We start from the raw sequence: 27,748 nt of genomic DNA, 5'->3' as shown, positions 1-27,748 counted from the left end.
CCATTACACCATCAGCTGAGCAATTACAAAGTCTGGAACTGCACTCCCTGCAGTAACTATCCTTAAATGGGCACTGGCCAACAGCTCCAGCAGCAGCCAGGCAAAGAGCTGAGCCCAGCAGCTGCACGGGGGCAGGGTGAGGATGGATGCCTTGGAGCAATAACCTGAGTGCTGCTGCATGTTGAGTGTTAGCAATTTTCACTCACCTGCTTCTCGTGCAGATTTCCTATGGATCCTCATATTTGGGGTTGTCCTCAAAACGCTGCTTTGATCCACATGTGACAGCAGCCCCCGAGCTCTCTCCAGAACAAACGTGGTTCTTACAAGGTCTCAAACTTTTTGGCTGCGGCCTGGATATGGTTCCATAGGCTCTAAATTCCCAGAGAGTTGACTCAGGACAAAGAAGCTGCCCTGTTGGTTAGCAGCAGCTTTGTTAGCTGGTGGTGCTAACCAGCTACAGCAGGAACCACAAGTTACAGGTGGCAGCAGCAGCAGCACACCCCACCCTGCAACAGCTGAAAGGAACTTTCATTGTGATTAGCCCAGCTGGCTCTGCTTACAGCAAAGCCAAGTTTGGTCCTTTCCTTTTCAGTGTTTTCCTCTCCCACCCTTCCTCCTGTTCTTTGCTCCTGCAACAAGTCTTTGCAGTTCTTGTTAGGCCTCATCTGAAAGCATCTCTTTTCTTACACTAGTTTAAAGGCTGGTTCTGTCCTGCAGTGTGATTCGGCTGCACTGTGGTAGATTGCACTTTTTGGGATTTCTTTGTTTTCCTTGGCATAGAGGGGGCTGCTGTGCAGCAAGGGGAGGGCTGGAGAAAGAGAGCTGCTGATTCACTGCAGCTGTTTAAACAATCCAAGCACCTTATCCTCTCCTTTCCTTCCAAAAGCCCCACTCAACATTTCAGGGCCAGCCTGGTCTCTCCTGCTTGCTTTTGTTTTCATGCCCCTTAAGGTTGTGGTAGCAGGAGAGCCATGTTCTATGGTCATTTTTTCTTCAGCCAGGATCCACCTCCAGGTTCTACAGAAGACAAACCCACAACTCAGGGTAAACACACAGCACCACCACTCCAGCTCCCCTTACTCAGGGTTCCATGGACACTAATTCAGTGGCTGCATTTATTGTCACATTCAGGGTGATTTTGGAGGGATAATAAGAAGATATCCAGAGGGCACAACTTAGCAAAAAGCTCCAGTGATTCATCACGCTGTACCAGGAATATTTTTGATTTTCCTTGAAGGAAATTTTGGCAGAATATAGTAATTTAAATTTTGGAAGGGGAGAAAAATGTACTGGCAAGATCAACAAGAGAAATCATTTTCCTACATGTAGTAGAGGAACTGGTCTGCCAAACACCAGAGACTCTACACATTTTCAGCATTGGTTTTTCCTGAGACCAGAGGATGAATATGGTATTTATAGCATAGAGATTCATGGTATTGAATCACAACACAGAAGCCTGAGAAGGCAAACAAAAGGACTCTGAGGTAAAACATGGTATGCATAGGACCTGGGTTCTAGAAATTGCTAGAAGAACAGGGATTAAGATTTATATACATATGTCCTATGTTCTTCTGAGGTGAATTATATGACTTTATGTTTGGAAGAAGTTGGGAAGAGCTGAATAACTTTGGGGCACGGACATAGGCTTAAAGGAATATAAAAAACATTCTGTCACCTGGACTAGTAACCCAGGCATGTGGTCAACCACTACAGTGGATTTACATTAACTGTGGTCTAGCAGGTGATCAAACAGATTTTAAATCTGTGGGTCCTGGTTCTGCTCCTGATTTAGACAATATTGTGCAAATTGCTTCACTGCTCTGATTTTGTCTTGCCTTTGTCTTACTTAGCTTAAAAACCTTTAGGTAAAGAAGGCTTGGATACAACCTGCTATAGCAGCACCATGAGCTTCATCAGCACATCCAGACACCCTAGCAATAATGATAATTGAATGTGTTCTGTAAAGATCACACTGATTAGTACATTAGAGAAAAATGGGAGAGACACTAAGCAGGATGCTAGGAGACAAAGGGAGGGAGGGAGAGAGAGGGAACATCCTTAGCTGAGTGTGCAAAATAAGATGGGATTATCAGGTTGACACAGAGCATTTATGCTTTGCTCACTGAAACATTATCATCTTCACTTTATGCACAGAGACTCGATGGAAACAAAATGCTATCAAGTGAGGCCAAAAGCAGAACGTGTGACTGTGGTTTGGGACACACGTTCCCATGTTCTTGGCATCCTTCCTTGCTGCTATTAAGAGAAGGAAAGCATGTGGAAGCTGAGTTCTGCATGGGAAACTTGTGTATAGCTTTGGGCACTGGAAGAATGAAGTTATGTGCTGGAGCTGATCTCATACATGGAAGACCTCTGGAGGGAAAGCAGAAGCCAGGGAACACTGGGAACATGCTCAGCACTGCTTCTCCCCAAGGACTGGATTTTGTCATGAAAGGACCACTATTTTAACAAATTGTATGCTTTACTTGTGGATGACAGGACAGTGGTGAATATTGTTTTAGTTGAAGTACAGAAATATCTTTGACATGGTATCCTCTTAGTCAAAATGATGACATTTTGTTTAAATAGGTAGGCTATGAGAGAAAAACAGAAGGAATGTCTGGGCTCAAAAGGTTGTCCCTGGTGACTGGTTGTCCCTGGGGATCAGTACGGGGGACAATGTTTTTTGATGTCAGGTGTTGTCTGTGTTAATAAGATGGCCTTTGGGACAGAGTGCACCTCAGCATGATTGTGAACAGTACCAAATCTCAGTGTTGCAGGACAGGGTTTTTATTCAGAGATACATTGGCAAGCCACTAAAATGAATTGAGAGAAACTTGTTGGAGTTTCAAGAAAGACAAATTCAAAGTCCTTCATCTGACACAAGATAGTCCCATGCAAAACCAGCAGTTTAGGTATCTATATTTCAGTCGATGATATCTGTCCTGATCACTGCCAGAGTCAGGCACTTCTTGACAGTGGACCAGCCTTCTCAGAGGGAGTATGGAGGGAGCTGAACTCATTCCTGCCATCAAATGCTGAACTTCCCTTTCTTGTTTTGAATATGTAGAATAGCAATTAAGATCCCATTAGTCCTTTTGAATTCAGTCAGCATTGGCTAGCTGGAGATACGAATAACATTTTCAAAAAATCCCATTTTTCCTGGCCCATGGATTTCTTTCTTTCAGTAACATTTCTGAGAAAATAGCATGTTTCTCTAAACAGTAATGCAGCCAGAATGGACACTGAACTACAGCTGTTATCTCAGAATTGGCCACATATATATATTACACATTAGTGAAATAAACAGTTGATGTAAGCCAGAGTAGAACCAGGCCCTTAGATATTTATCTAAATTAACAGAATCACATTACTGTTTTGATAGCAGATGAATCAAAAGGAGTTTCATGTCTTATCACAAGCCTTTCCCCCTTCTCTCCCACTTCTCAAGGAGTCTGTGGGAGAGGGTATGTATCCTGCCCCTGTTTCCCACACAGTTGCTACCTCACCTGTCTTGTACCAGTTGTCTGCAAAAATAGGTTGGTTTTTTTTGTTGTTTTTTTTTTTTTTTTAATCAGTAGGAGTTCAGCTGAGAAAGAAATGAAATTATTTCAGATTGAATTGGTAGAATCCCACCCATGTGGACATAGGCATCTTGAACATAACAAACACTTAGGAATTAAATTGCATGCTTGGTTCCATATGATTGACTTCCCTGGGATTGTGCTGACAGAAATAAAACCAGAACTCCTCAGATTTCAATTAAGTAGATAAGTTATTGTCTATGCCTCCCTTCCTGTTACTTTGAGGAAAAAATGTCCATTATTAACCCACAAGATTAACTCAGACTCGGAATTCTACACTTGTCAGGTTTTGTAATATAATATATCTCCTGAAAAGACATTGTCAATACTAAATATAGACATAATGTGACTCAGAGGGCTGAGGGATATCTGTGCACCAGGTATGAGCCCCCTTGGTGTTGCCTCCACAACCCAGCTCAAGGTAATGTTTACAGTTGTATTTGTTCCACACAATGCATTATAGAGGAGTGTGTGAGGGAGGCTGCTCACTCCCAGTAGCTGACCATAGGAAGCCAGACTATAGTCATTTGCAAAGACACATTGCTATGAATGTCTCAGACTGCACATCACCAAAGCATTCTGTAGACTCATTTGGGCTATGTACTTCATTGCAGTGCATATTTAAATTTAAATGGCAGCTAAAAGCCCAGGCTACTGACCTAATCATCATTCAAGTATTTTTTCTGTTGCTTTTCTCTTTCTGTATCTGCTGCTCTAAGGCAGGTCCTGCTTGACTTACTTGGTCTTCTAAGGTGACTCTCCAAAAGGAGAGGGAAAGGCTGTGGATGTTGTCTACCTGGACTTCAGTAAAGCATTTAGCAGGTGTGGCAGTAAAGGACATGGCTTAGTGTGGATTTGGCAGGACTGGGTTGGACTTGGTAGTCTTAGAGGTCTCTTTCCACCTAAATAATGAATTATCCTGCTGTGTAATAGGTTTAGTTTTATCCCCAAAACCCTCAATACATGTCAAGCACCAAACAGCAGGGAAAGAGCAGACTACCCTGAGAGGGTACAGAGCACCCTCCTCAGAGAAAGGTACTTCTCTGCTCTTCACAAATAATATAGGAAAAAAAGAAGCAAAATAGCTCCTACCATGTCAGAAATAGACTGTATTATTAAACCTAATACTTCATCCTTCACAGGAAAAGAAAATATTCCAGCTCCTGGCTTTTAATCTGCTATAGACCCAACACAAATTTTGTACATTTTCCATGCAAAGAAAATTCTATTCGTCTACACTCTCAGAAAGCATTAATTCCAAGATCCCAAAATGTTATTCTGAATGTGTTTTCACAGTATTTCAGTATAAGAGAGGAACTATGACAACTGCTGACATAAAGCTTAATAGAATAATGGAAATACTCTATTACATTTAATCACTAAGGGCACCTGCTACTTAGTACTGATTGAAGCAACTTATCTTAATTTCTAGATCAAGTGTCTTCTGTTAGTGCCTTAATGAAACAGTGTGACATACAAGAAAAATTACTTTGCTTTGCATATTGCCATTTAAATGATTCAGGGGGGGAAATCAACCCAAACAAATATTTGAGTACTTTCCCTGTTTTGTAAACATCTAATTTTCCATAAAAACCCTTTTCCAACAGAAGTGTCTCTTGGGTAACTTCACTCTGTGCATCATATGAGCACATTTTTTCGGAATGTCCTATTTCACTGCTGTTCAAGCCACCTCATGTTGGCTTCAGCAGGGTAAGCGTAGGCTCCCTCTACTCCAAAGTAGGAATGCTCTCACTGCCACGCTGAACCAAGTTGAAAATAGATGGTTTAGCTAGGCAGGGTCACATCTACATATAGTTAAGACTTTAAAATGTAAGATCCAGCTTGTCAAAAGCAGGGGAATATCAGTAAGGATGTTAGTAATCATTACTCCAAAAGCAGAGGTGAGATGACAGGGAGGAGCCATGTGAGGGAGGGATCCAGGCACCAGCAGCGAAGGCGAGAAAGGGAAGTGGAGTGGTGCCAAGAAGGGAAGCAGGAGCTTGCAGGCACCTAATGCAGGTGCTGAACCACATGGGAAGCTCTGTGTGCACAGCCCAGCTCACCAGGAGTGCCCCTGAGGCTGCAGTAGCTAAACAATTCTCAAAATCATTGTACATATTCCACAGCTTTTCCATTTCTGTCTTCCTGTGCTGCTTCTCTGCTTCCCAAGACAATTCCTACAAGGGATAGCAGTTGCATTTTGCCCTCAGCTGCTTTGATTTCGGTCCCATTTCCTCCTCTGTTGTGTCCCCTGAGGGCCACTACTACTCTGCTCTTCCCAACCCCACCCTATTTGTGCCCTTTCCTCCTAAGGCTTAATTTCCCTGACTTTGATCCTTTAATTGGCTATTTCCCGCTCTCAGCCATTAGCCTGCTTCCCGGTGTGATGGCCAGCATCCCATTATTAATCTACATTTTGAGAAAAGGGTAAATCATAGGACTGAAATGGCACCCAGGAGCACACAAATGTGCTGTAAGGGTCAGCCAGAGAACCAGGAACACATAGTCCTTAATGAGGAGAATCTGTAGTCACTGTTACCTGAGGCTTTCTAATGAGCACCAACGTTCATCTTCCTTGTCTTAGTCCAGTAGTTTTGCAAGTTCTTGCAGCACCCAAAACTCTGCCATCTGCTGCAAAACAGAATGGTGACAACTCCTACAAGAAAGATTTTGTGGATAAAGATTATAGCCACTGGCAGTGTCACAAAACAAAAGCAACTTAAATACTTCTGTGTACTGTAGGATAAGGAGTTAAGACCAAAATTAAACCCTTATAAACTAATCACAGATGTGCAACAGCTAGTAAGGAAACCATTTTCTAGTATGTGGGAATCATTGACATTTCTTGTATTTCATTGCCATTTAATGTATTTTAGAGAGAGAAATGAATACGCCTTGGAAGAAAGTTCCTGAAATGTTGTAAATCCACCCTCAAGTTCCTTGCCTATCTTCCAGGTGAATTTCAGACAGTGCTGGTGTTTTTCTCACTTTTCTATTATGAGCTGCCAGCATATTTGTAGAGTATCTCCCTAGAAAAACCCAATATGTAAAACATTACCAGCCACTTCTCAAAACAATTATTTTGACTTGGAAAAATTTCCTTCATGATTTTGATGTCTTCAATCCACAAAGATGGACGAGGAGAGAATAAAATGAGAGAGCACCATAGTTTCTAAAGCAGAAGCAGGGAAATTAAAAGGTAAGCTGAGATAAAAGGGAAAGGGAAAAGGAAAAGGAAAGAAGAAGAAAGGACCATGGGATGCATAGCAGTGTGGAGAGCTCATTCTCTTCCTTTGACAGGCCAACAGCTAGGATTTTCCTGAGAAGGATCAGCCCACCTCACAGCTGCTTAGAACATGAGCTGGGATGGGAGGGGAAGCAGAAAAAATAGTGGTTCATTGCCAAGTAGAAATTGCACTGTAAACAGGCTCATGGGAATGCACAAATGGGATTTGCAGGCACAGCCATGCAAGGTGAAGAAAGAAGTCATATTATGAAAGGTAGGAAAGGTCACCAAAGGCAGTTCAGGTGCTCCATATGATCTTATTTCTTCTGAGTTAATACAAACAATTTGGAAAAGAAAAGGAAAATTGCAGTAAAAGAAAATGGCAATAAAAGTTCTTATTTTTAAAGGAACACCTACCCTGTTGGGCTTACCCTCACAGTTTTGGGTCTCCCTGACCTTCACTTGCATGCTGCCTCTTCAGTGCACTTGGGCAGTGACCCAAGACAAAACCAGAACACACTTGCCACCAGAAAACTCTTTCCTGAGGCACTTCCACCCATCACAACAAATCTTCCCGACAGCAGATTTCATGGGAGTGCTAACTGTGTGTATTTCTGTTTGGGACCTTGTAAAAGCACAGACTGTTCATCATTCAAGGTTTTGCTTTGCTGTCATGATATCACTGTCTAGGACTGATATTTTTGGTGATGGCCAGAAACAGCAATAACATACTTTTCCTCATGTTTTGATTATACAGGAAGAACATACATGATAACACTGATTGAAGTTCAGAAAAAGAACTAGTCAAATTACTTTAAAATAAATTTCTAAGTGAAAACTTAGAAATTGGGTTTTCAAAACTTTATAAAGAAAAATAAATACTTGAAGGAAATTTGATAATTATAAATATTTGTAAGAAGCAGGTAAATTCCCCAACTTCATTTTAATTCTCTTTCTAGTAAGAAAAAATGAAAGTGAGAATAAGAAAAAAAACAGACAAACTTTAAAAAGTGAATATTCATGTTTAACTTTGAAATTTAATTCTACCTAAAACCAAAACTATTTTAATATTTTAGACAAATGTATGAATGTTTTGTTTATGAAACCACATCTTAGGGGGAAAGAAGCATGAACAAAAAGAACTTTGTAGACAAGCTATGAATTTTCAGATAGTGTTACTATTTCATATTTTTCATTTAAAAGTCCAGCAACAGAGATGAAACAATTTTCCCCAGAGAAACACATAATGCTGGAGTGCAGAAGGTGAGAATTGTTTAGAGTCACAGTGATGGACACCAGCTTTCTGATAGTGTTCTAGGAAAACTGGTGGCATTCTGTAAAAAGGGCTTTAAGTTGTGTTTATCTGAACTGACAGCAGTTAGAAGTACATTTCATCCTTATCTATCAACTCTAAAGCTGATTTAACTGGAGAGAAGACCATTTTCGTGGAGGGCTGCTGCCCACAGCTGTATTCAGACAAGCAAAGCAGACTTCATGTGGCCTGAACCACATACAGACATTTGCAACAGTGCAAACTGCATGCAGAATGTTTTTCTACCAGAATGGCAGCAATTTTACATTTTCTTGTACATTTTCAGAAGAAAGGAGTTCACAGGGTCAGGACAACAAAGAATTTAACAGAAAGATTGTCTGTGACAGGGAGAGTGCAATTATTACGAGTTACAACACTGTCAGGATTAGCATGTCTTTTTAACAAAATGTGCAAAGGAATCTCAAGCCATTAAACTGTCTAGTTCCTAGCTATTATATTTGATCCATAAACATTACCTTCAACAGTACAGTGCCCTCTAGCACTGTAATAAAGTATCAAGCATTAGTTAATACTTACCCTCCAAATTGCTACTTAGAAGCCTCTTTAAGTCCTCCCATTCAAAAACCTATCAAAAAAGAACAGTTGCTACTGAAAGGGCTGCAGCCCCATTTAGAATCAGTGTTTGACTGTCTTCAAACTGTTAACTCTTCCTCATCCCCAGAGGAAGCAATACTATCACTCATATTTTACTGGTTTCTAAATTAATGTTGTGATTAATCTTCCCCTGGAGTTTTCAACAGCTCCTTATGACAATGCAGGTTACTCCCTGAAACAGGAATGGCAGTAACTGAGAAATGGGAGCAGAGTTTAAGAAACTATGTGTTTGAAATGTGGCTAGGAACAAGGGAACTAGATGAGAAAAGAAGTGGAGCAATTGACACCATATTATAGAATTTGCCATTTTTGACAGTAGTAGCTGGATGTGTAGAACCCTAATAAACTACACTCACATTTGAGTCAGGATGAACTGAGCTACCTCTTCACCTCCCCATGTCCAAATGCAGCTAAACTGTATGAATTATGCTCTCCTGAGCACTGGGCAAAAGAGATAATTTATAGGAGCAGGATCAATCTCAGCTGCTTTGATCCCAGACTCAAAAATGACAAAGATTGGTGTGATTATCTTGTAGAAAGGGACCAGAATATGGCATGGAAAAACTAATTTTAACAATAGCAGAATCATAGAGTGTTAAGAGGCTGGAATGGACCTTAAAAATCATCTAGTCTCACCTGCCCTGCCACAGGCAGGACACCTCCCAGGCTGTGGATAAGACTCAAGGCCAAACAAGTTCACTCTTGTGTATAATAACGGACCATAGGTAGATAACTCCACTCTTAAATGGTCCCAATGGCTAAGAAGGAGATTATCAGAAAACAAATTTTAGCTGTGTACTGCAGTCATTGGGCAAAGCTAAGTGGGTCAACTTTTCAAGAGGAACTAGGAAAAAGCAAGGAAACACCCAAGGCCTTTGATATGTAGTCTATGTTGCAAGGCCAAAGCAAGGAGGCACCAGGCAGGGAACATCCATGTCCACACTCTTGTGACTTCTACTGCTGCCCAGGGGGACAGCTGAGGGTCTGTAGCAGTGTGGATACAGTAAAACCAGTGGGTTTGGTGAACTGGGAGGCATTCAAGTGCCTGAATTCATACTATGTGTCTGTTTGCAGTGTTAAATTAATGCAATACCCACTACATAATAAACCTTTTTCTTCAGTGATGCACTTCTAACTGCTTCTTGAGTTGCTGGTCCTGCCACATCTGTATGGAACTTCAAGCTTCTCCCAGGTCCATGTTCTTGGTATTTAGAACTTCCTTGTAGATACAGGCATGGACCTTATAATTGCAGTCACACAGAACCACTCACCCAGATTCTGCTGCATGGAAGGGGGGCTACGGAGACAGAAGAAGTCCTGTGCCTTTCTCCAAGTACTTATTTTGGCATGATTCATTAGGCTGTGCCTTTGAGCTCCCATTAGTACTATCCCCCAGTCCTGTTTTGACTGTAGAGGACATCCCAGTGACCAAAGAAGAATGGATACGATAGCACACAGAAAAAGGAGATATTTTCCCACCTTTAATTCCAAATCTACGATATGGATGTAATGCACAGCAGATAATATCTATGGCTAAAAGCAGAAGGCCACTCAAGGGAAATTGCACTAAATGCAGGCTGATTGTTGTCTCAGTTCCTGTCAGTTCTGCCCTGAAAGGAGAAACAAAGAAGAGATTGTGGAGACTTCAAGAAGCATGGATGAGTTTTTTCCCACAGTTTAGGATACTTACATGTTGGAAAGTCAGGAATCAGTTCAGTTGCTGTATTCTTCCTCCCTTACCTTCTTCATCTTAGAAGTCAGGGCCTGTTTCTCCAAGCAAAGGCCATTCAGTCATGTGGTGGGAACTCTTGGCAGTCAAGAGAATCTCTGAGCAGTAGGAGTCAGTCATCCCCAGGTAGCAAGCTACTCCATTTGCTGATGAAAAGGACACACAGATTGCCCTAGTGGTCCTAGCATCAGAATCTGGGGGATTAGGTGGAATGCAGAATATGACAAGGGCTTTGGAAGCAAAAAAGGGAATCACAGACAGAAAATCCCTCCTCACATGGCCTCCTTCTGTCACCTCCTGTGGCCTGTAAGATGCTTTTGTTTCAGCCTCTATTTTCAGTCTCTTTGGTCAGAAAAAAAAAAAAGGAGCAGCTGGAAAATACTTTTCTAAAGGCTGTGGTAAAGTAAGTTCAGCCCAGCCCATATGGAAGACAACCAGAGCAATTCCTATTTTTTGCTGGAAGGGTTCTCTCACATGAACTGCAAGATCTCTGAAGTGCTGTCAGTGTTATTTGTAAATAAAAACTATAAAGAGGTTCTATTTTAAAGCACTCTGTGTGTAGAACCCTGTGAATACATGTGCAGAACACTGTGAGATACTGTACCTATTGTACAGCTTGCATCACTCATTAATGCATTGAAGCTGGGACTGCTGTTAACTGACTTTCCATAAACCCAAAAACACTTAAACAATCTCACAAAAGGCACATATGAATACTTTATCACATGGAGCTATTTTGAAAAAAATCATGTGCTAGCTAGTGGACTTTGAAGTTGTGATATTACGTATGAAAAGCCAATCTTGTGTTTCAAATGTCTCCCTCCATCTCTGATGATCTTCCTTTCCCTGGAAGTTTGAACACCACCAAAAAAGCTTGCCTTAGTGGAAAGGAGGTGATTAGTATTCTAAATCAAGCCTTCAACCTCTTGGATGCATTTCAAAAATACATTGTGGTGAGGGATGTTGGTTTTATTAGTGCAAGCTTGGGATGCCCTGCATATCTCAGTTGTAGCTCTGCCAGATGCAAGGTGTCAGAGCAGCAGGAGAGGGCTGCTCTGCAAGGGCTGAGGGTGACAGCAGGGTGGTGCTCCCACCCACAAGTGCAGGGCTGCAGTGCAGCAGCAGGGAAGCAGAGCATGTCCAGTGCCTCTAATCAGGGCTGGACTCAGGCCAGCAGCTGCCAGACAAGTCCAAGGCAAGGCAGCTCTCAAGTCAGGCTATGAATTCCAGTCACTGGGTCAGGGACCGGGGGTAGGAACATGGTCAGGCGTATCTGCAACATAGCTGCAGTGCCTCTCACCACTCTCCCAGGCCCCTCCAGGGGGAGACCCTGCCAAGGCTCCACACAGATCTCACACAGCTTGTTTCACAGCATCCCACCCCAGGTTACAGCTGCACACAGCAGACCTGCTCCTGGGCACAGGCAGCCAAAACCCTTGCTAGGCACAGGGAGTGTTGCAGAGCGTGTTGGTGCACTCTGGCATAGGAAGGCAGCTCTTCCTAATCTCAGGAGGTGGTAAATGTGAAATCAGTGGATGCTGTACCTCCACCAACTAGAGCTCAGTGCCTGAGGATGAGCTATTTTATAACAGTCTGAAAACAATACAAAGCTGAACTGAACAAAATGTCCAGAACAAGTAAGCAAACAGAAAAACATCTGTAGCATGTTATGGAGACACTCAGAGTCACCCGCATCCACACCCATTCACACAACACATTTGAGGCCATTACAGAATCCTATGTGTTTCTTCAAAAGATAAAGAGAAATATGTGTGAAGTTTCCTTCTTGATGCATGTTTAGAATCTCTGACTCAACTTCCTCCCACTCTCCATTTGGTTTGACTCAACTCAGTATACCTTTCTCCTGCAGCAACCATTTAAGTAGCATAACAGTCTCTGCCACTTCAGCACACTCATCCAGGACACCTAAGAACTACTAAGAAAGCTCCTGTAGAAAACTTGACATCAGAGACAGCCTCCTGATACCAACACCACAAAATACAAGAGATATTGCAATACACCCTGGACACTAACCCTGGGAAAAATTATAACTGAATACAGGCTAGATGCTGAAGAGTAATCTTCTTTCTGCAGGAAGAAAATAAAACACAGCCCTTACAGAGCATATCCAGTCATTCTCAAGCAAAACCATCTGGCTGAGACCTTGCCATTATCCAGACAGGACTCAGGAGTGTACATCAGTACTGCTATCCAGATTCAGAATATTTGCCACTCCTGTGACACCATGCAAGCACTATTTCTCAGGTGATGGCACAGACAGACACTGAGAAGGTGAGGAAGATAATTAGTGATAAGCATTAGCACTGTTTCCTCACAGTCTCTTTGCAGACTTAGATTCAGATACCAAACAAACTCAAAGTCAAGTGAGACTTGGAGATTAGCATCTGCCTGTCTGTTATATTGAGGCTGTTATTGATGTGTTTCACATTCAAACCAATAAAAACTGAAACACTCAGCACTCCAGACAGATAGCAGATTTCTAGGCTGAGAAAAAAAAAAAAAACAAACTGAATGAAGTCACAAAATTAATCTCTTGTCAGAAATGAGAAATGTTATCAATTTTGTCAGTGGAAAAACCCACCTAATGCCTGCTCAAACAGCATTTGACTCTAGCTTGTTTCTTCCAAAATTTTGATATAATCTTGAAACTATGCAAAAGAAAAGACATCAAGAAAGAGAAGTGGGAAGCAGAGCAGTGCTACAAATTTAATCTTTTGGTGAATAACATCTCTGTGCGAACTCTGACTCCACAGCTGATGAAGTAGTATGCTTTGGCAAGAGGAAAAGGGACTAGAAAAACAGGAGTAGGAAAACAAATAGTCCTATCTCACTCAACACCACCAGAGACTATAAAAAAAGGGAAGAGGGTTCTCCTGAGCCTGGTACATCCCTCTGTAGTGGGAAGGTCACAGGACAGCTTTTGAAAGTTCCTGACCTGGAGGCCTTCCTGCTCTTTGAGGGCCTCTCTCTCCACATTGTGCTATTCCAGAAAACAGAGACCATGTCTCATAGTTGCTTTTAACACTAAGTCAAGATCAGGGTATTAGAAAAGCTGTTAAATGTTAACAGGAAAAATGCTTAGTATTTTTGGGAGTTTCCTCGACTTGGGAGGGGAAAGGTTAAATTAGTAGGTTCACTGATGAAGAAAAACCACTGTCAAACATAGCCTAAAGGATTCTTTTACTGCTAATCAGTGGATTTTATTGTAATCTGAATTAAAAACACGCTGCTGGATATCAAAGCACACGGGCTTTACCACTGAGCAGGGCTATCTGTAGTAGGGACCACAAGAACTGAAAAACAAGATTTCAAATGTAAGGCTTATTCTGTCCAATTAATTCAGCCTACAGAAGAGAAGTTTTAGAGGTGACATAATTGCTGAATATAGGGATTTACACATAGAAAAAGCATTTAATAAGTGGAGGAGGCAAGCAGACAGGCGTTTCAGTCTTTCTGTCAGAGACATAATGTGAACCAACAATTGCAAGTTCAATGAGAAAAGTTCTTTCTTATTTAAATAAGTTATAATTTCTGGGAAGTCAGAACTACTACAGCATAACAGTGGAGGTCACCGTCTTTCAGAGTCTTTATGACAGGACTATGTCTCTTGTAAAAACACCTACTTATTACCTAGCTTCAGGGGGAAAACTGCAAAGGGTGTGTTCAGTTTGGCTCCTTCCCTCACAAAGTCAAGACCCCTCTGTGCTGCATTCACATTCACCCTTCAATCCAGACAGGGAAGTTTGGGATGGGGCTGGCAGCAGAGCAGCCTGCAGGAGCACCTTTTGTAGGACTGTCAGCAGGTTGCCCAGACACTGTGAGCAGCCCCCAGCTACCCTTGCACACGGGAGACAGCAGACCAGCAGCTTCATGCCATAAAGGTCTAGAAGGCTCTTCAGATCAGATCAGAACAATGCACCCAATGCAGGGATCATGTATCTCCCTCTGAAGCATTTGGCAGTGACCAGAGACAGCATACCAAAGGAGACAGCCTCCTGGGCAGGCACAGTCTGGCAGTCGCTGCAGCCTTGGCACAGGCTGAGCAGCACACAGGGTGTCCTTGAAGGTCTCCTATGCATGCAGCGACCAGAGCTGACCCTACTTAATTTATGAGCTCGTCTGAGATCACAGCCTCATGTATTATGGCTCCAGGCTCCATTGAAATGAACTTTATTAAAATAAATTCCAGCTGCTTGGAAGGAGTTACAGAAATGACAAAAAGAAGGCAAACGCCTCCATTCCCATACTCACTGACAGCAGAAAAAGAAATAGTTACTGGAGACAGAGCAAAATTCAGCTGGCTCAAATTGAAGGGGCATGAGAAAAAGATCTAGTCAAAGAACAAGCAATTTTGATAAAATGAGATGGTTACAAACGCCAAGGCAGAACTCTCAGCTTGGCAACAAGCTTAAAGCAGAGAGACAGAAGGACAAAGGGTCAGGAGGGCACCTGATAAAGCTTCTGACTGAAGGTGGGATACATTTTAATAAATCAGATTCATTTGCAAGGGGTCTTGAATGCTTGTACCTTTCCTGTTTTGTCTGTTCCCTGGCCTTTGGTCTGCTGTATTTCCTTCCCCAGGATGCCTGTGGGCTGTTAATGGAGAATATTAGGGAGCAGCACCAGGATGTACCTCACTCAGCCTGTTGTTGCCAGCAGCCTACATGCTCATTATTGTCCCTATTTGGTAGATGCTCTTTTTATCCTTGTTCGGCTCCTGGGGAATTTCAAAAGGATGAAATTTCTAATGAAGCTTGGCATTCTTGCCCAGCCACAACTAATCAGAATTGGAGTCTGGTAAGGATCTCAGAAGAAAAACTCCAGTTTTCTGCCCTTTCATGGGTCAGCAGTGAGGAGATTAGATCTAGACCCTACCAGACCAGCAGAATTGCTCTCCATGGACATAGGGTTGCCCACTTCCACCTCAGGTATTGGCACTGAAACTGCATTTTTTGGAGTTTCAAAAGGAGCACCTAAGTTTTCAGGAGCCAGGGGCATGAGACATTAGCAGTGCTTATGTGACCTTGTCCCTATTCCTACCTTTCTGCTTCCCAGCAATGAATTCACATGACTGTTTCACAGATTTCCCCAGTTTTAAACAGCATTGCCAACAGCCTACTTTCCTCAAGGAATTCTGGAGTATCCTTACAATCATTTTTTTTGATAGTGCTGGACACAGCCTTTTCCACCTCACGCCAGGCATCACAGACAATATGAGCAATACTTTACCTGAGGTTCCTAGATCCAAGCCACCTACAGTGCAAAAAAAAAAGAAAAAACCCAACAAAACACCCAAACCCACCCCAGACTAGAAGCCTGGGATCAGTGAAGTTCAGTGAAGTGGAAAGAGCACATCTCCAGTATACTCAGCAAAGCAAAAACATTTGCCAGATAATCCTGTAAATGGGGAAGATCTGCAGATCTTCAACAGTTTAATGGCATGCACTGCCATTGAAGGAAGGGTATCACACCCCAGTAAGAACAGGTTTCACTGAATGAGATGAGAATGTTCTATTTCAGCAGCAATTTCACTTAATGTCAGCTCTGTAGTAGGGATTTCATGTGAATATTGTAGCTGAAAGCCATTAGACTTCTCCCTCATGCTATCATCAACCACTTTTGGCAAGGCCTGTTAAATGGAGTAACTTGCAAAGTGAGCCAGAAATAGGGCCTGTGGAACAGATTCTTCAGATCACAAATGTTAAGCCAAGGAAATGGATTGGTGACAAAGAGGGTGGAGGGGAGAGAGAGAAGTTTCCACACACTATTTCTTCCCCCCATCACCACCACACATGTGGACTACACCCCAACATATGTTTGCCACAAGTGTAGCCCAAGAGACATTCCAGACCTTACTCAAGAGCCAAAACCTGGAAGAACCTGCCAAGTTTGAGATGAATCAAAGGGCAGGGTAATGGTGTGTGTTGAGTGTAATGGAGTCACCCATGCTTAGATTCCACAGACAAGGTCAGAGAGGCACCAATGGCCCTGCAGCAATGATGCTGATCTGTAGTCTGAGCCTCTCTTCAGCAGCCATTGAAGGGCTCACCCCCCAGCCCAGATTAGGTTTTCAGCTGTGACTAGGCTGTCAGTTTAGGCACCACAGGTGTGCTCCCAAAATTAGGGAAATGAAGTGTGCTTTGGGGAGCACTTGGCTTTGAAAAAAGGTTCTTTGAATTTTATGGTTCTTTCCTTTCTCACCTCTAATTCTGTCTCTCTCCTTACTACCACTGGATTGGTTTACCAATTTTCACAGAAACATTCTGAACATGAAAGAAAATATCTCTTCACTTAGCTAAATCCAAAGTGTGCCAAGACTGTTGGCTGCTGAAGAATTAATGGTCACATCAGATCAGAAATAAGGAAGCTAAAATTTTTTAACAAAAATAAAATAAAAAAAATACAGCAAGAGGGTTACCATAGGACACAATTTTCCTGCTCATACAATTCTTCTAAAAATTCAAGTTATACTTCTATGTTTCATAGAGGGATTTAGGAAAAATAAGTTTGGAAGTTTGATAGACTTGGAGACTTGTATCTTTAAAATTCCTGAGAAGATATTACGGAAAATCAGGAATACAGATATATGTACTAACACATTACTGGTGACATAAGTTAATTTAGGGAGACCTATTAGGAGAATGAGATAGTCTATATAAATGTGTTATTTTATTTATCACAAATGTTTGTGTACTTGATTTAAAAGACAGCTAAAGATTTTTAGTGGGCCTTGGCATATAGGCTGGGGATTTTTATAAAGCTATAAATGAAAAGGGAGAAGAAAGGAGAAATACATTTCAATTTTCTATACCCAGTACTGAAACTGGAGCTAAATACAAAGTAATAGAACAGTGCTCCCAAATAGCTACAACTCTGTCACATAGGGGCCTGGCAGGTTACATATGGAATTGTTAGATGGAAAATGACCCACCAGTTTTTGGCTTCAGTAATACTTTTTTTTTTCCCAATGGAGTCAGACCAGTAACTAAATAAAAATTCATTGAATAGGCTGAATGATGCAGGTCCATATCTTATCAGAGCTGGTGCCTATGTTCAAATGATGAATTAGTTTTGGCAACTGAATTTGGAAATTTATTGCTGTTTTTATTTTCCTTCAGTGGAAGAAAGACTAGCAGTTGGAAAGGAAGCCTATAAATCTTAACATTACAGAGGGGAGAGGGCAAGGTGTTTTACATACATACAGGGCCTAGACAAGAAATTGTTTTTTCTAGATACAAAGAGCAATGTGCAACAGATTTGTTTTGAAGATCTTTCATTTACTGAAAAATAGAAAAAAATATTCATTGCACATCCTCTTTGTTCTTTTAATTCCAGGTTTTATTAATTTTCACTGAAAAATCTGTAGGCATTTCAACACAAATAAAAACCTATAGCTTCTTTTACACAAAAAAGAGATCAGAGATTTTGCCAAAAAGAGAAAAGAATAAGAAAGTTTGAAGAAAAAGAAAGTTTGCTTTCTTTCACAAAAGAAAGGAAACCTCTCTATCTCTTTGGAAGATGATATAACCAGAGTTTTTCTGGGATGAGTTGAGTTTGGGAATCTCACCCTTAGATGAAGTATCTGACCCAAACAATGATTTGCTACTCTGCACTATGGATCACTGATGAGGAATGCACAGCCCCAATGGGGAAACAGCCACATAGAACAAGGCTGCTGAAAGGATGATGGGAGTAGCACTTGTGAATGATAAAAAATCCTGACATCAGTTGAAAGCAGTCTGAGGAACTCCAGCCTGCATGGGAAAGAACAAGAAGATGCAGCAGATATTTAACAGTTCTCATAAAACTTTCCATTGGCTATTTGCAGTGAATCCTCTTATCCCCAGGCAAGATGAACAAAATTGCCTAATTAAGTCCACATCTTTGAATGTCCCAATTAAACCAGCTCCTCATCTTCTCTTGCTGAGAGGCACCCTGCATTCTCTGATTGACACTGGTAGCAGCATTTAATGTAGTATGCTGAGAGCTTATGGCTAGAAGTTAGAAGCTCTGAGAATCTCTCTGATGCTTGCAAATTTGGGATGGAGCTGGTTAGTAGCAGGCTCTAGAAAGAACATGGACACTTCAGTTTGAAATGAACCATTTTGGAAGTTCATAGACTCTCTGGGTAATAGCAGGTGACGAGGGTAATGGGGCTGGCAGCAGCTTCAGAAGAGGTTTGCCTGTTACCTTGGCAAGCACAAGGGAAACTCCCTTCTCTGTTTCCTCTTTCCCTTAAACAGAACAACCCCCCTCAGAGCATTTTGGAAAGGAGTATTAGTGCACTAGGATGACAAGGCATTCTGCAACATGGGACTGAGGGACTGCTTCCAAGAAAGAAATCCTCATACACACAGGTCACAGGAACTTGAGCCCTTTTCAAATCAAAGCAATTTGCTCAAGGGCCTTCAAAGTGCACCCTCCATTCCAAGGCCTAACGGAGTTGGAAACCTTCATGGAATGAGAAAAGATAAATTTTTGCCAAAGAGCCCTACTCCCTGGATTTAGGAGATCAAAATGTTTCAAGCTGCAAGGTCTGCAACTAAATATGGGATAAAATGGGATATTTTATCCCATTAACAACAATACATACACACTACTCCTTTTTCTTCAAGTCCTTAGTTTAAGGATTAGAGCACTGGGAAGTGAGGGAGGGAGTAAAAGTACTGAGAAAAACTGCTAAGACAATGCAATGACATTTTAGACAATGGAAAACTGAAATCAAATATAATTGTATAATTGGAGTAAGAGAGGATCAAATATTTCTGATTTATTACAGAGCTTGACTCTTGATTTCCAAGGAGTAGAATCAGCACTCTGCTAAATTGTGTGACTCATAGAAAAACAGTTTCAACTTGTAACTGTAGGATAATGGTGACAAGATCAACAGCTGACAACTCTGCAGAACCCCATATGAGCTTTTGGGGTGTGATTTCAACATCAAGATCAGACCAGCTTGTGGCTGAGGTGAAGCCTTAGATCATGCCAACCTTTTTTTTCCTGATCTTAGTTTTAAATCCAGTCCACCAACCACTTCCCACATCGAGCTGCATGCATTTACCAAAACCTTCACCAACCTTTCTTTTAAAACTACAAATCCTGAATAAATCCCCAAAACTCCTTTTAGTCCTCAAGCTCTCCTGAATGCTTCCCAAGCCTAGCCTCACCTAAGGCTGTCCTGACTGCCACATAAATATCCATGGCCCTTCTTGGAACCAACCTTTATTCTTGTCCTGAAGGCAAGGAAAGGCAGAACAGGATGATAAATCTCTATCCCAGCCCAAATCCTGGCTGCCTCTCTGGTGGGAAGACACCAAGCAGTTCTGTCACCTGTGCCAAAATTTAAAGCAGCCTTACAACTCTGTGCTCCCTCTAAACACTGGAGTTAGGAATAAACTTGCTCCACACTGACTTGTATTCACAGACCCATTTCAATGGGCAGCCATCAGTGACAGCCTAGAAACTACTCCTAATCTGAGACCTGTGGACTTGAGCAGACCACAGGTACGACCAGCATTAGGAGGTTGCAATGAACAGTTTTTACTGCAATGCCAGAGGGCTTGCAAAAATAATGAGCCTGTTGTGAGCTGGTGGCTCCAGCTGAACTTGCACAGAGACCTATTGCAGAGCCAAGTGAAATCCAGGGTTCAGGTTGGATTTATAATTCTTGTTCCAAATTATAAGCATCAAAGCGTTTCAGCTGGACTCCTACATGTAGGTCTCCAAAAGTAAGTGTAAGTATGCCAGAAAGCTCCTCCCAAGCCATGATTACTTTCAGGGATGCAGTGCCTTCAGCTAAAATTAGGATTATGAATAGGAAGTAACTGGAGGTCCTTCTGTTCATGAATCCCAGAAATTTGCACAAGCAGGCAGACAGGGCTCCTGGACTTGGGCTTTATTTGAGCTGCAACATCAAATTCTTTTGAACACTGGATGTATAGCTGGGGTTAGACTTTACTTTTGGAAAAGATGTACAGGCCATGACTAGTTCTTATCATGCCCTCAAGGCTTCCAGCAGAACAAGAAAACAGCAACATTCAAGGGCATTACTTAGATGACAGAAGGTCTCAGCAGTTATGGCATAGCATCAGGGTGTGCAAGAAAAATGAGGAGAATGTGAGTTGTTTTGACATAATAAAAGACTTCCATGGATCATGGACAGAACTATGTTCAGTAGGATCCTTAGTCATATAATAAGAAGAATTTCCAGCACCGGAAGTTTCCCTAAACTAGAACCTTCTTGCATAGCTATTCACCCTTCATTCTCAACTCATGTCTCATTTTATTCCAATGAGCAAGATGTTATTGAAGCCAAAGAGTTTTATCAATACCAGCCTTCATTCATTCCTGAGGAAAGGGCAAACACCAGCTTCAGCATTTCTTGTTACAGCCCTCACTGTCCTTGTAAGTAACTCTACAGAAAAAAAAACCCAGGGCTGTTAGAATTGCATTCACACTTTATATTCATTACCATACACAGTGCTCTTCAAAATTCTGGATAACCCTAACCTGATGCAGTGTGTCAGGCTGGTCCTCTAGGCACATCTGATAGCAGCCCTGCTATCTGGGCAGGCTTAGCCTCAAGAGCACAAATACAGGTTCTTACAAAAGAATGAGGACAGACCTTCTACTAGGACCTGTTACAATAGAACTGGGCTAATGGCTTTAAAATGAATGAGGGTGGATTCAGATCACATATAAGTAAGAAATGTTTTTACAATTCCAATGTTGAAACACTGGAACAGGTTGGCCAGCAGGGTGGTGGATACACCTTTACTAGAAACATTCAAGGCCAGGTTGGATGGGGCTCTGAGCAACTTGATCTTTTTGAAGATGTCTCTGCTCATTGAAGGGGGTTGGAGGTAGTGGACCACCAACCTAAACTACTCTATGATGATTGTATGAAATATACTCCTCCTAACCCCCTAACCAGACTATCAAGACATTCTCTGCTTCTGTTACCAACCCATCTGCTATAAACAGGTGAGCTTTATAGTTTTAATAATCTTTAATTTGTCCTTGCATGGATCCTAACCATAGTCTTACACTGTCAGTGAGGCAGGCTTCTTTTTATTGATGGAATTTGACAGCAGCTGTAAGCACTACAAGCCTTCCTGAATTATGCCATACTCTCAACCTTCTGATGCTCAACTTTTATCCTTACAGGAAACATCTCTGCATATTATAAAACAATTACATGGGCTACTGTAGTCCTCTTCCTACAAACAACAGTTAGAAAAGCTCTTATAAGGTTCTGCTGGCAGTAACAGAAGGATGTGACAGAAGATCTCTTAGTCTGGGAGAGTAAAGGGTTGACCATGAAACAGTTGCTCAGGAGATTCCATCATTACATCAGAATCCAGCACACTAACCTTTCCTACCAAGCTGATTTCAGGGTAGAGGCAAAGAGACGGCTTTCTCTTCTACTTCTGCTTTACCCTCCCCTTTGCTACTGGAGAGCAGGAGACCTCAGCATGGCTTGTGAGGAATTCAAGAGGAGAGGAGAAGATCTCATTACCATTTTGCTGCCTATTAAAGAGTGAGACAATCGAGCAGTGGTAAAAAGTAAATAGCTGTATGCAATTATGAGAATCGCCAGACATCTCATTTCATGTCAGGCAAGACTATTGCCTAATAGGAAGACAATATAATCCTGCTGTTGCCTTGCTTAGATGAGAGAGACTCGAGCTAATTAGCTTCCACTATAGCCAGGCATGAAATTGCCAACTTTATTTTATGATAGCCATCTGAACTGTGATGTGCTCTCTGCATCTTCTCATCACATAAAAGCTGGTGTAACTAGCTTCACTACCCTAACAAAGTGCAAGCTCCTCACTAATGACCACAGGGATACTGAGGGAAATCTAAGAGAAAACAAGAGAAGGTTCCCAAATCCCAGACATACCTCTGTTTTGGAGCCTTGATCCCTGGAAGGACATCTTCCCACTTCTGCTCACAGCTCACCAGTGTGAGGAGATTCCGTACAGCCAAGAGCCTGGTCCCCACAGCATTCTGGAGCCAAACCTCCTCATCAAGTTTTGGTATTCATTAGCCAAAGCAGGAACTGCTGGGGACTCCAGGAAGAGCCAGCAAGCATGAGAACCAGTGTTCAATCTTGGTGTTACAGGAGGCAGGAGATTGTTTTCGTAACATCTGTGGTGAGAGTGTATAAAACAATAGACACACTGCCAATACTTGGAACTACTCAAAAGGCAACTCTGGCAACCTCACAGATTGTTTTATAAACAATTGGTTTCAAACTGATCCTGAAGTTAATGGGAAAAGCAACAGAGTCACTTAAGGATAAAGGTGCTGTGGTTTCTGCATTCCCTGCTGACTACTTCCACAAGAGCAGCCCTACACTGCAGTGCTCACACTGAGTTCTGTTCATCCATCTCTCACTGCTGGCAAGAACCAGCGTGGCAAACTTCACTGTCAAGTGGTTTTGACACCTGACAGCAGGTAAAATACAGCCTACCTGTTTTCTAAGTCCCAGTCTCCTGAGAACTCTTTCAGAGAAATTATCTTCCTACATCCCCGCCATGGCTGCTTGCAACTCATCCTGCTACCCTTCATGGCCAGACCACAGCTTGGCATTTGCTCGGCAAACCAACCTACCTGGCCACGCTGGCTGGCTCCTCAGCTCTGTAGGGGCCCATTCCTGTCCCTGTCTTGTCAGGCTGAACCCCACACCCCCACTCTCTGTCCCAGACACCTCCCTCCCATGTGCCAAGGCCTCCTCTTTAGGCAGTTCCTTCCTATGAGTACACCTCACCTTCCAGAGGCTCCCACACTGCCCCAGCCCACCTTCCACACCACCTCATTCTACAGGTTCATACAGACCTGCTACTTGTGCATTTCCATGTAAAAACCAAACAAGGCCAAAAAAGAACCCCTTCAAAAACACCCACCAAACCACACACAACAGTAGCAGTGGCTGCATCATTTCAGTTTCTCCACCATCTCCCCCCAGCCTCACAGCACACTAGGAGACATTAGCTCCCACCAAGCCCCAGCGTGACACCAGTGACACACCTGCTGCCATGCAGGTGCTGAAGTCAAATCCTGTGCAAAACTCTGTTCCCAGGTGACTGGGAATGCACTGGTCTTGAGGAAAGGCATCCACTGGTTTCTCCAGGCAGCTTCCCTCATACACCACACGGAGCCCACCTCGCTTCTGCTCTGCCCTACTTTGTTCTGCAGCTCTGAAGAATTGCCCACAGCAGTCTAGAGAAACCTGTCCAAAATACAAAGTGATCAGGTGTCAGGGTCTTTGCCCAAGTAAAAAGTGGCAGAATGAGAGGAAACAGCCTCAAATCGTTGTGGGGAAGAAGGGGGATTAGATTGAATACTAGAAAAAATTCTTCACTGAAAGGGTTGGCAAACATTCCTCAGTCTATTCCACCTCAGAAGACCAATGTATCCTTGGTTTAGGTCACAAGTTTAGAATATAGCTTTATAATCCTATTTTATTGAATCCCAAGTCTTTTACGCAATTTTACTATGGTGTAACCACTGAGAAAGCAGAAGAAATCCCTCAATCAGAAGTTATTCAACTATTTTCAGTCTGTTTATGAAGAAGGAAAAAAAAAACAAAGCCACACTTTGTTTTATAGGAACTTACATCCTCTAGGGAAAAATGTTTTTGCCAAAAAAAATCCCAATCAGTGCTTACCAGAGTTAATTACAACATCATATTAAAAGAACAACTTATTTTTGAATACTTGAGAGTATTGTGAAAAAACCTTTGCCAAAATTAAAGGTCTGCACTGTGCTGGGTTATTGTTCCAGGCTGTCTGCAGACATCACTGCATGAGTTATACTATTCTGACATCATTTTGCAAGTTCAGTGCACAAAGCACATGCCTATATTATAACATGACAGGACCTCACATTTCCACCCTAGTAAACCCCAAATAGTTTCCAGAAGTGCTATGCAGAAAATACCCAGGAAACACTCTGGGTAATCCATTCAGATGATCACATGCTCTGGGATTCTTGCTGTCTCTGAAGAACTTCCATATGTCCAGTCTGTAACTCTAAGGGCAAAAAGAAGGGAAAAGTTAGTCTGGTGCACAATGCTCTGATCTCCTGCACTGTCACAGCTGTTGCTTTGGAGCTGGTTACCTGAGGGTGGCAGACAGATTCCAGAAGAACTGCAGACTGACAACCTCCAGAAAAATTGTTTGGACAAGAAGAGACAACATGGCGAAGGATTTAAACTTATCAACAGTAGGTAATGCTGGCCAGAGACACATGATGGAAAAGGTCTGGCATTCTGGTGACATAGTGAGGATCTGGGGTCCAGTAGGAGGCCTAGGTCTGATGTCAATATAGTTCCCAACCTGGTGAACACTCACAGAACAAAGAGCAATACCAGGATAATCCCTGAGCTGCTGCCATTATTCAAAGAAACATTGTGAAGGAACAGGAATTAGCAGCATCTGGACCCTATAGGTGGGAAGGAAAATGCTCTCTTGCTTCCTTTTGTAGTTACAGAAGTAGGTTTCCATACTTTTCTGCTAAACTCTGCATTGTTGAGGACAGCGGAATTACTCCATGATGCCATTCATCAGTAACAGAGTTATAGGAAAGAAGATACCAGAGAAACATTTGATTGAAGTGTATGAAAATGCCATCCTTGGGGCCTAAAGCAGGATTTTCCCTCTCAGATTCCATACATCATAGAGCATTTATGTACTACTTAGAGTATTCTCCTTCTCTTAAGCCCCTATTTTAAATGGAAGTAATGTTTTTGCCAAGAGAGCTGAGAGTCATTTTCCTCCTGATACACAGCATCCAATATTCCCCTAATCCCTCCCCACAAAAGCCAAACAGCATACAAACCCCAGTCAATTGTATTATTAGGAGCTTGGAGGAGAGAAACCAGACAATTTATACCTGCGAGTAGAAAGAATTCATGGCCAGGGTTACAGAATTTACTTAGGAGAAGGTAATTTCCCATGTTTGGCAGAGAAGATTCCTACCGCAAGGCAAAAAAATTGCATGAACTCTGCCAGCACACACCTGCTAGAAATTGTTTATAATGGCTAAAGCACACTTAGTAGCTTTACTAGTAACATGTTACTAATAGCTTTGGTTCGCTAATTGAGTATTTTTTGCTGAGGGCCTTTTGCCAGTTTACAAGTGTTTGAAGCCTTCCATGCTAGTAGATTTTTACACTGACAAGCTTTTAGTATCAACCTGGTTTAAGACATCATTCAGAAATCCAGTCTGCTAACTGAGGCTTGTATGTGATAAAAGGCCAAGGCTAGAGCAAGGTCTCAGAGGCTAATGGGGTAGAGCCAGCCCATGAATAATTGAGGGTATGTTCTCCATTTATGGCATTGAATGGTAGCATTTGTGGGAATTCCAGGGTCCTTTGGCTTTTCAGCAGTGAGCCCCTGTGGCTGCCCATTCCTCACTTTCCTCAACAATGTCACAGAGTCTGACACCACCACTTGCAGTCTCTCCTCTGGCAGCCAGAAACCAATCTTTTCCGAAGTCTACCACATTAAGCCTAAATCCTGAACAAAGCTGGCAGGGACCAGCCACACCACCACACATGGGAGAATAATAAGGAAAAGAACAGCTGCTACATGTTAAATTTGAGTATGTTCCATACAGAAAACAAGATGCATTGCGACCTACAGACTTACCCTTAGCCAGTCTAACTAATGCAATTCCTCTTCCCACTCCAGAAAAAAAAACAACACCTCATGGAAAGAATTATAGCAGCTCATGAGTGCTTCATGATCACACGGAACAACATCACTAGTTCATTACATTACTAGGGGCCTTGCTTCAGGCCACAGGGTGGTCACAACTCTGCTCTTGCAATATTAATTATTGGCCTGGGACAGCTACAGAGCAGCTTATTGGCTGTGCACAAACGCTTCCATGTGCTGAGCTTCTGCAGAGGCTGGCGCTGTGAGCTTCGCTAGACAAACACTGCAGCTCCCAACAAGTCTCAGTGCTAGGCTGATTTCTAGTTGCAGCAGCAAACCTTTACCTCTGGAGAGGAGCTGGGAGCCTGGCCCAAGGAACAGCAGAATACATCTGCAATTACAAGTTAATTTAGCTACCCTGCTGCCAGGAGTAACTGGGAGCAGAAGGAAGCCATCAGTGTCATCTTCTCATTCCCCTGGGACCAGCCCGGGCTGGATTTTCTTGGTGGAACACCTCCCTCCAGTGGCCAAAGGCAAGTGGTTTCCAAAGAGCTCGGGCAGCTGGGGACAAGCAGTTGTCCTCGAGTCCCCTGCTTTCTCCTTCCAGCTCCACAAAAGGCTGAACGGAAACCAGCAGCACCCTTCCCCACCTAGGAGCCATCTGGTCAGGGTTGGCAGTTTTGCCAGGAAGCATAGCCCTCTAAATCGTGGAGCCCTGGGAAAGCACTACCAGGGGAGACTCCATATGACCAAGAAGCAAGTTCTCCTCAAGCACAGCCCAGGACAGCCCAAAGGAACAAGCTGTACTAACAGGTAGGACAGATCATTGCACCCTCCTGTGGCTTCAGGATCCATTTAAGCCCGCCTTGCTCTGCACTCATCTGGTCAGGGCTCCTGAAATCTTGACTTAGACCAGTTGCCACCAGTGTTTGCTGGAAGCACTCCAGTATCTTCTCTGCAAATTTCACTCTGTTTCGTCAAACATGTACAAGGACTTGGGTCATGTTTATTACTTCCTAAAGCAATAGCTGTAAAATTCATTAGCACACTACCTTAGGTTCTTCTAAGCCATTTCAAACGTCCAGATGCATCAATATGGTGCAGGATCTGAAGGACTTTTGAGATCTAGCTCATATCCACTTTCTCTTAGCTGAGAAAAGCAAGAAAATTTATATAGTTGGTCTATCTACTTCTGAAGAGCTTTTCAGTCAAGGCCAGCATGTGGTGACAAACAAAAGTGGCCACATAGCTTTCTTCCTTCTCACAGTAGCAGGGCAGGGGCTGAGGAATCCTACTGAAAGTGAGTAGGAAAAAAATAATATAGTTAAGCTTGCAAGAGCTGTATGCACTGTGGGCATAGCAACAAGCTTGTATTTAATCAGAATTAGTCCCCAAGGCTAATGACTTCAAACTGTGCAGACTGTGCAGATCTGAAGCAACACCTTCAAATATTAAGCTTAGGAGATAGCAGGTAATTCAAGGAACTATCACTGAGTCAGCTCAGCCTAAGACAAACATACTTCACAAAACAAGACAAAGTCTACTTTAGAATACAGCCCAGGAAAATTGTCACCTCCTCCTGCTGGGCAGGAT

At 42.5% G+C, this 27,748-nt stretch overlaps 1 protein-coding gene across 2 annotated transcripts in view; it reads right to left on the bottom strand.

Moving 5' to 3' along the window:
- The window catches only part of TSPAN18 (tetraspanin 18), a 190,332-nt gene extending 162,584 nt beyond the window's left edge, over positions 1–27,748 (bottom strand). For both annotated transcript variants that reach the window (XM_085580236.1, XM_085580242.1), the window contains exon 1: positions 207–27,748. The gene's annotated coding sequence lies outside the window, so the exon portion shown is untranslated. The remainder of the gene's footprint in view (positions 1–206) is intronic.

Source organism: Lonchura striata, chromosome 5, assembly GCF_050655825.1.
Source record: "Lonchura striata isolate lonStrDom1 chromosome 5, ASM5065582v1, whole genome shotgun sequence".
Lineage (NCBI taxonomy): Eukaryota > Metazoa > Chordata > Aves > Passeriformes > Estrildidae > Lonchura > Lonchura striata.
The sequence above is the reverse complement of the archived record's forward strand: the minus strand, read 5'-3'. Positions and strand labels throughout refer to the sequence as shown.